Here is a 9,911-nt window from a genome sequence, read left to right on the forward strand (position 1 = left end):
GCCAGCATCTATAGTCTCTTGATTTTTTTTCATTTTAGCCACTCTGACTGGCGTGAGGTGGTATCTCAGTGTGGTTTTGATTTGTGTTTCCCTGATGATGAGTAAGGTTGAGCATCGTTTCATGTGCCTGTAGGCCATCTGGATGTCCTCTTTGGAGAAGTGTCTGTTCATGTTTTCTGCCCATTTCTTCACTGGGTTAGTTGTTTCTTGGGTGTGGAGTTTGGTGACTTCCTTGTAGATTTTGGATAGTAGCCCTTTATCTGATATGTTATTTGCAACTATCTTTTCCCTTTCCATCAGTTGCATTAGTTTTCTTGATTGTTTCCTTTGCTGCCCAGAAGTTTTTATCTTGGTGAGGCCCCAATAGTTTATTTTTGTTCTTGATTCCCTTGCCTTTGGGGATGTGTCGAGTAAGAAATTGCTGCAGTTGAGGTCAAGGAGGTTGTTTCCTACTTGCTCCTTGAGGGTTTTGATGGTTTCCTGTCTCACATTCAGGTCCTTCAGCCATTTTGAGTTTATTTTTGTGTATGGTGTATGAAAGTGGTCTAGTTTCATTCTTCTGCATGTGGCTGTCCAATTCTCCCAGCACCACCTGCTAAAGAGGCTGTTTTTTTTCCCATTGGATACTCTTTCCTGCTTTGTCAAAAATTAATTGGCCGTACATTTGTGGGCCCAGTTCTGGGTTCTCTATTCTATTCCATTGGTCTATGTGCCTGTTTTTGTGCCAACACCATACTGTCTTGATGATGACAGCTTTGTTGTAGAGGCTAAAGTCTGGCATTGTGATGCCTCCGTTTTGGTTTTCTTCTTCAATATAATTTTGGCTATTCAGGGTCTTATGTGGCTCCATACAAACTTTAGGATAGTTTAATCTAGCTTTGAGAAGAATGCACAGCTACCCTTCTTAAAAGAGTTATCTCCACTTGCTGCCCCCACTTTCACACCTCCACTCATCTGTTGACCCTCTCTGGTGCATCCTTCTGATACCACTCCTACAAAGGTCGCCAGCAACCTCCATGTTTCCAAAGCCAAAGGTTGTTTCTTAGTCCTCACCTTCTCCAACCTCTCAGTATCACTTCATTACTTCTTCTGGAACAGTCCATCCAGCAGGCTGGCCCTATTTCTCTTCCACTTCACCCACTATTTGGTCTTAGGCTCCACTGTAGGCTCATCTTCCTCCCTGACCATATTGCTCAATGGCAGCACATCCCACGTCCTAAGCCTTGGGCTCGAGCCACTTGTTTTCTTACTCTATATTCTTGCTCCGCAAACCCTGCTCACTCTTCTGTCAGCTGTTGCCACCTGTGGGCAAGTGGATCCCAAAACTCTGAAGCGGTGTCCTTCCAGAACACCTTGTACTTCAGACACATTTACAGTGTCATTACATCTCATACAGCGTACACTCTACAGTCAAGTACTTCAGGCAAAAACTGTATACTCTGAGGCCATGAAAAAGGCCAATGGCTAAAACCTGCTAGGCGGAAATGGCATGTCTTGGGGATGGCTTTCCCTCTCCAGCCAGATGGTGTGGGAGCTATCAGCACTGGGCTAGTGATCACCTCAGCCCCAGTGACACAGGCTGGGTGTGCCCAGACCCTCATGGCACGTTCCAGGAGTCAGAGCGCAAGGTAGGGAGCTGCATTTCCTGAGCCAGTCTCCTTAGAAAACCTTTTCCGTAACTCCAGATCAGCCTTGTGCTACAAGCCACAGGGTCATCTGAGGCTTGATGTCTCTCAGTTCCCCCACTTGGGACATAGAACGTTGGCTCTGGCCATACACTCAGAAGCTGTGGTGTGGAGGGGAGAGAGGGTGGGGCACTTGGTAGGTTCTTTCTCACTGGCTGTAACCCCAGAAAATATGGTGGCATGCTGGAGAGGGGCCAACCCCAGTGTTTGGCTGGCAACACCCCCACTATGGGCCCACTCTTCACTTCCAGTTTTCGGGGCTGGGATGTCCACAAGCAGGTGTGGCAGGGACCTCAAACACACCTACTTTTAAAAGATACCAGGCTGATATCGATCAAATATGGAGGCTGGGAAGTTTGCCAACTGTGACACCAGTTCAACCTGGAGCACAACTTCCTGAATCCTGTCAAGAGCAGAGACCTCAATGGGGCACCTGGGTGGCTCAGTCGGTTAAGTGTCCGGCTTCGGCTCAGGTCATGATCTCACGGTTTGTGGGTTCGAGCCCCGCATCAGGCTCTGTGCTGACAGCTAGTTCAGAGCCTGGAGCCTGCTTCGGATGCTGTGTCTCCCTCTCTCTCTGACCCTCCCCTGCTCACACTGTCTCTCTCTGTCTCTCAAAAATAAATAAAAAACATTAAAAAAAAGAACAGAGATCTTAAGACCTAGTATTTCAGTTCTTTGGATGCCATCTTGAGCCACCTCTCTACCAGCAGGTCCACCAAATAGATGTGTTGTTTAGATCCGTAAGATCTGAGGAGCGTCAACAGTGCTCCTGATGGATGGCCACCATCAGAGGCAGGCCCCCTGTGCCCTGCCAGGGAAGAGAGGAATGTAAAGCGCTCTCCTGGTCTGCAAACTAGTCTCCCATCTCGCCTCAGCCTGCAGTGTGCAGTGTGACCACTAAGCGGCACTGTTGGGTCACAAGAAGCTCTGAGAAGCCAGGCCAGCGACTCTTCTAGCCCCAGTCTTGGAGGTCGGGGGAGGCCGTGAGTAAGCCCCTAGGGAAAACTGCGGTGTTCTGGGAATGTTTGGGATTTTCCTCCCTAGCAGGATGGATCTCTTCTAGTCAGTCATAGAGGCCTGGCCTGGGCACCTCCTGCCAGCCATTGGGGAGAGTGGTGCAGAGAGGAAGAATGAGGCCTAAAGGGTCGCTAGCTTGATTCCAGAGGCCAGACCCTGGCCAATTAGCTGGACCAAAATACAGAAGCAAGCAGGTGTGGAATCGAAAGGAGAGAGGACAGAGCAGGGGGGAGACAGGGGTCTGGAGGCTGTCTTGGCTTCTGGGTTCATAGGTTCCATGGGATGTTTTAGGAAGGACCTTTGACCTCAGGGTATGTGGTAACTATAGTGAGGTGTGGATAAAGGACCCAACACAGAGCCAGCAGCCCAAACAGGAGATTGGGTCTTACGTTTGATACTTGCTTCTCACTGTTTCTCATCCATGTCATCTCCAAGTTCTTTCATTTCTATCCTGAATACCCCTTAAATTTTTCCACTTCTGTCCAACTTCACTATGTCTACCCTACTCCAAGCCTCTATCACATCCTTGATGGCCCTAAGATAAGGTTGCCAGATAAGATATGGGATGCCCAGTTAAACTTGAATTTCAAATATACAAAGAATAAATTTTAGTGTATCCCATACAATATTTGGGATAGACTTATACTAAAAGTTGTCTATCTGAAATGCCAACTTCAGTAAGCATCATGTTTCTTCTCTTGTTTTATTTTGTTTCTAAATTTGGCAACCCTCTCAGGAGCCTCACCAGCCTTACACTTCTGCAACCCATTCTCTATAAAGCAGCCAGAATAAACTAAAAAATTCAAATCTAACAATGTCACTACTCGGCTCAAAGCCTTTCAGGGATTACTGATCACCTAGGGATCCAGTCTAAGCCCTCCATGTGGCTGGCATACAAGGCCCTCCAAAGCTCTTAACTTGATCTCTCACTGTCCCTCTCAATGCGCGCGATGGCCCCCGCATACGAAACATTCTGTCATCCCCTACACGTGCTCCCATGCCATAACTATACCCATGTCTGTCAGAAGGCCTTTCCCTCAGCCACCTAAAGAACTCAAAGTCAGGGCGCCAGGGTGGCTCAGTCAGTTAAGTATTCCACTCTTGATTTCAACTCAGTTCATGATCTCATAGTTTTTGAGTTCAAGCCCCGCTTAAGACTCTGCGATGACAGAGCAGAGCCTGCTTGGGATTCTCTCTCTCCCTCCCTGTCCTTCTCCCCCTTGCACGCACTCTCTCAAAATAAATAAATAAACATTTTTAAAAACCCTCAAAGTCAGTCATCAAACTCGACCAAGCTCTTCCTGATGTGTCCCCTGCCTCCGCTAAGCCAAGCAGGCCCTCTTTGTGCCACATAATGACCTTTAACAGGGCACTTATTTGAATGCTTCAAAATGATCTTTGTGTGTTTATCTCCCCACTAGACTACAGCACCCTTCAAGGAGGGGAGGTCTCTGTATTATTCATCTTTGTACCCACAGTGTACGGCACAGCACTTGGCCCAAGATGAGGCACTCAATACTCATGTGAGGCAGAATGAATGGTAGGTTAGTGAGTGATCCTAAATCTCCTGAAACTTAGATGAACCACTGCCAGTGAATGCAGTGACAGAAGTGGACGCCAGGGGGCAGAATTACCTCGGTTTTGTTTGGTTTGTTGGGGAATGGAACCGAAAGTGGCCTCACTGAGCTTGGCCCCCCTCTCCCCTGCGGGAAAGCCTGTCTGTCCTGGGCGCACCCTGCTCAGTCAAAGTTGGCTGCTGTGCTAGCTCCACGTCCCTAGATCCTCAGCAACCAAGCCTACAATGTCCTTGTGGACCTGAAAGATTCCATGAATCACAGCGAACCACTGGGCCCTGTCCCAGGCCCTGAGGCAGTTACAAATAGTACTGGGATGAAGGTGAGGCAGGTGAGGTGCCCAGGGCGCAAAATTTAGGGAAGCACTCATTCACTGTAGGGCCTGGCAAGTTCAGGGTCAGCACCTGATAATGACCGCCTCTTGACAATTTGTGCCCTAGGCACCTCACCCGTGCTGTGGCCCGGGGCACAGCATTGAAAACTGAGACCTTGTTCTCCATCCAGCGACCAGGCCAGCCTAACCTCAGAGAGGCCACAAGGAAGCAGGGGCCGCCAGAGCTCTTTGAAGGAAGGTCAGATGGATGGCAGGTATTCAGGGATAGTGTTTCACACTGTGTAACTGGTTGCTTGTGGTGTTAACTCAATGGCGTACAGACATACAATGATTTTCTTTTTCTTCACTCACTATCTTCAACTTGGGAGGGGTCTGGAGGCCTCCCCACTTCAGAGTTTCCTGATGTGGAAGATGCTATTCAGCCACTACTTCTTCCAACCAGCCCCCTGCCCCCATGCCCACACTTACACATGCGGCTGCAAGCCGTATCCTCAAAGGCGTCTGTTCCCAGGGCCCCCTCACCCTGTGCCCAGTCCTCTCGGGTAGTATAAGATAAAACAGCGCAAACTTACTACCTTCTGAAGCACCTGCTGGACCTAAGAAAAGTGCCATGAGTCTACCATGCAAGCAGATGTCCTGCAGTCTTGATGGCATTCTCTTGGAACCCCCTAACCTGGCTGGGGGCCTGAGATGGGGGAGAAGCTACAACACTAGCTTCCGGATCCCAATGATGCCTGTTCAGTATGCTCTTTTTAAAATTGATTTTGAGACAGAGAGAGAGAAGGAGAGGCAGAGAGAGGAGAACGACAATTCCAAATTCCAAGCAGGCTCCACGCTCCCAGCATGGAGACTAATGCGGGGCTTGAACTCACAAATTGTGAGATCGTGACCTAAGCTGAAATCAAGACTCAGATGTTTAACTGAGCCACCCAGTTGCCTCTAGTGGGCTATTCATAAGCTCCACAGAAAGCACTGCCCCCCCCCCACTGTTGGAAGTCCCTTGGCAGTTCTCATCTGACATTTGATCTCAGCTTTAGGCCCTAGTTACCAGTTCTGAGACCAGAGAAGTCCCACTCACATCCTGTTGAATGTCAAGTGCATAACTCTGTATGCCTCTGTTCCAGCTCCCAAGGATCAGAAATAAAATGAGTGCCCTTCATTGACCTTAGCTATTTTCAACTGGGAAGAAATGAGGCTTAGAATACCATGGTGCCAGGACAGGAGGAGGGATTACTTGGTGCCCAGTTTACAAGTGAGAGGCACCTTGGGATAGCAAAAAGAGCAACTCATTGTCACTCACTGGGTGCGTGCCTTGTGCAACTTATGGACCTCTCCGAGCTTCTGTTTCCTCATCTGTAAACTGAGGATAACAGATGCCTCAGGAAGGCAGTAAAGATCAGATGACACCAAGTATGTAGAAGCCCTGTGGAAACTGGAAAGTACTGGCCAAAATAGAAACGTTAATTATTAACCAATTAAAAGAAAGTTTCCCTATCCCCGAAGAGCTTATAGGGATTGAGGAACAACTCAAAGCTCCTGAAGGAGCTTATCATGGAGGCTGACCTGTTGGAAGCAGAAGAGATTAGTGGTTATAGCTGGGTCTTAGAATCAGATAGGCCAGAGTTCCAGCATTGTCACATATGAGCTGTGGGACTTTGGGTAGGTTACTTACCTTCTCTGAACCTTGGTTTCTCTGGGTGTAAAGCAGGGATGATAACACATTCCTCAGGATGTGGGAGAATCAGATGAGATACCATACGACAAATATGTGCTCCTGGAGGACTTAGGGTGTAGTGGTATAAAATACCTGTTGGTTATAGTTGTTATTAAAAGATCAGCAGGCGGGGCACCTGGGTGGCTCAATCAGTTAAGGGTCTAACTCTTGATCTCAGCTAAGGTCATGATCTCAAGTTCTTGGGATCAAGCCCCGTATCGGGCTCCATACTGACAGTGCAAAGCCTGCTTCGGATTCTCTTCTTCTCTCTCTGCCCCTCCCCTACTTGGCTCATTCTCTCTTTCAAAAAAAGAAAAAAGAAAAAAAAAGATTGGTAGGCATTACAGTGGGAATAGGGAGTTGGGGAAAGTTTCACAGGAGAGATCAAGCTTGGGCTTGGCTTTGAAAAAGGAAAATCTGGAAGGTCATATGGGAAAAGATACTTGTAGGTAAGTATTGCCAAGCATTAAAAAAAAGCCAAGGTCCCAAAGTTCACTTCTATCCTCTCTCATGAGTGGTTTACAGAGACATTAATACAGGTAGTCCAGACTGAGAGGGGCAAGGCAGTGAGAAGCCACAGGGAAACTGGAGTTGTGAAATGACCCTCCTGCTCCTGATGAAATTCAAATACCCTCATGGGCAGAGGAGGGATAACCCTGGGCCAAACTGTGTAGTCTGCCTGCAGTTTGTGACCCAGGGTGGCCCTGCTCCCCCAACCTGTCCCTCCAGCCCTCCCCTGAGAAATCAATCTTATGAAAGTGCTTCCTCCTTTTTTCCACAAAATTGGTGCCAAACGGAAAGAGGAAAGCATTGGTCCCTCCCAAAGCCAAAGCCGAAGCAAAAGCTTTGAAGGCCAAGAAAGCAGTGCTTAAAGACATCCAAAGTCACACACAAAAAATATCTGCCTATCACCTACGTTTTGACGGCCCAGGACACTGTGTCTCTAAAGACAGCCCAAATATCCTTGAAAAAGTGCCCCCAGGACAGACCAACTTGACCACTATGCCATCATCAAGTTCCCCTGAGTCCTGAGTCTCACATGAAGAAGACAGAAGACAATGCACTTGTGTTCATTGTGCTTGTCAATCAAGGCCAACAAGCAGCAGATCAAATAGGCAGTGAAGAAGCTCTATGACATTGACATGGCCAAGGTCAGCACCCTAATCAGGCCCAATGGAGAAAAGAAGACATGTGTTTGACTGGCTCTTGACTATGATGCTTTAAATGTTGTCAACAAAATTGGGATCATCTAAAGTAAGTCAAGTTGGCCAAATCTAAGTACAAATTTGTTGACAAGAAAGAAGGAAAGAAAAAGAAAGTGGCCCCTGGTTGTCATAGGTTAAATGAGTGGGTCCTCCCAGGGAACTGGTGTGCCTTTCACTGGGGTTTTCTGGAGATAATGCCTTATCACTCAGGTTTCCCAGTGTTTAGCAGCTGGAGCTCTGGTTTTCCTATGTGAAACAACGATGGATTCCTTGAGCTGTTTACATCTTCACTTTTGGCTGAATCTCAGGACCCAGGAAACACAGTTTGCATATGTCTGAATACCCAGGACTCACTGGTGCTGGTGACACTCATCTGTGTTTGCCCTTGTTTAGACGAATGTGGCATATATGTCATGTCCTTTTCTCTGCCACTGTGCATTGGTTGGGATGAGTTAGGTTATGTTGCAGTAACACAGAACCCCTGAAATCTCGGAGGTTTAACACAGAAAACGCTTGTTTCTTTTCTTTTTTTTAATGTTTTTATTTATTTAATATAATTTATTGTTAAGTTAGCTAACATACAGTGTATACAGTGTGTTCTTAGCTTCGGGAGTAGATTCCCATGATTCATTGCTTACATACAACACCCAGTGCTCATCCAACAAGTGCCCTCCTCAATGCCCATCACCTATTCCTCCCCACCCCGGCCACCCACCAACCCATCAGCCCTCAGTTTGTACTCTGTATTTAAAAGTCTCTTATGGTTTGCCTCCATCTCTCCTCTCTCTGTTTGAAACAATGTTTTCCCCTTCCCTTCCCCCATGGTCCTCTGTTAAGTTTTTCAAGTTCCACATATGAGTGAAAACAAATAATTTCTGTTTTTCTCTAACTTATTTCACATAGCATAGCACCTTCCAGTTCCATCCACATTGTTGCAAATGCAGAATTTCATTCTTTCCCATTGCCAAGTAGTATTACATTATATATATATATCTCACATCTTCTTTATCCATTTGGGCTCTAGGAAAGGGTTATTTCTTGATCACACAATGTCTAATACAGGTCAGATGACAAATAACTGAGTTATCTGGAACATGTGACCTCTGAGATCTCCATGCCAGGAAAGACAGAGATGAAGAAGCATGTGTCTTAGATTGGGCTGCCATGACAAAATAGCATAGATGCAGTGGCTTAAACAACAGAAATGTATTTTCTCATAGTTCTGGAGGCCAGGAAGGCCAAGAGCAAGGTGTCAGTCAATTCAGTTACACTGGTGAGACTCTATTCCTGCCTTGCAGACTGCCATCTTCTCATTGTGTCTTCACATTGGCAAGGAAAGGGAGAGAGGCGGGGGGGAGAGAGAATTTTCATGACACCATTTGATCTTAATTACTTCCTTACTTCCTTAACACAAATACAGCCACACTGGAAGGCTGGAAGTTAGGGCCTTAACATATGAATTGGGGGGAGGGGGATGCAATTCAGTCATACCACATACCAACTCTGAACTACCTCAGTTCAGAAATGGTGCAAATTACTTCTGATGACTCTCCCTTGATCAGAATTAGTCATGTGGGTCAAACTTTACTGTAAGAGAGGCTGGGAAATGAAGGGGTGCAAATGTATATTTGTTGAGCATGATCTTTGTCACACACTCTCTTCTGGGCTGAGCTTTACTGGAAAAGGAAAGTCTTGAAGGTAGAACAACAGATCTGAGATATAAAGGGGGAAAACTCACAGCTGGGAGTATTTACCAGGTAGGTTCAAAGAGCCAAGACTTGGAAACTTACTCTTCTTTTTTTAACCTTTTTATGTTTATTATTGAGACAGAGAAACAGAGCATGAGTGGGGGGAGGGGCAGAGACAGAGGGAGACACAGAATCTGAAGCAGGCTCCAGGCTCTGAGCTGTCAGCACAAAGCCCGATGCGGGGCCCGAACCTACAAACTGTGAGATCATGCCCTGAGCTGAAGTCAGACGCTTAACTGACTGAGCCACCCAGGTGCCCCGGAAACTTATTCTTAATAGGATCCTTGGAGGTAGGGGTGGGAGGGTAGGAAGTTTGTCCCTGTGTTTGGCATATTTTGACCTTTAGTATGACCTTCCCAGGATGTGAACAAAACGTTTCATCACAAATATATCAATAGATGCTTAGGAAATTCTGATGAATTGGGTAGAGACCAGGCTTTTGATTCAATTGTTAAAAATTGATATATTGAATGTCTCTCCGCCAAAGCTCTGCTTCTTTTTTTTTTTTTTTTTTTTTTAAAGAATCAGTTTCTAGGGCACCCAGGTGGCTCAGTTGGTTTGGCATCTGACTTCAGCTCAGGTCATGATCTCAAGGTTTGTGGAAATGAGCCCCACATCGGGCTCTCTGCTC

Source organism: Suricata suricatta, chromosome X (genome assembly GCF_006229205.1).
Source record: "Suricata suricatta isolate VVHF042 chromosome X, meerkat_22Aug2017_6uvM2_HiC, whole genome shotgun sequence".
Classification (NCBI taxonomy): Eukaryota; Metazoa; Chordata; class Mammalia; order Carnivora; family Herpestidae; genus Suricata; species Suricata suricatta.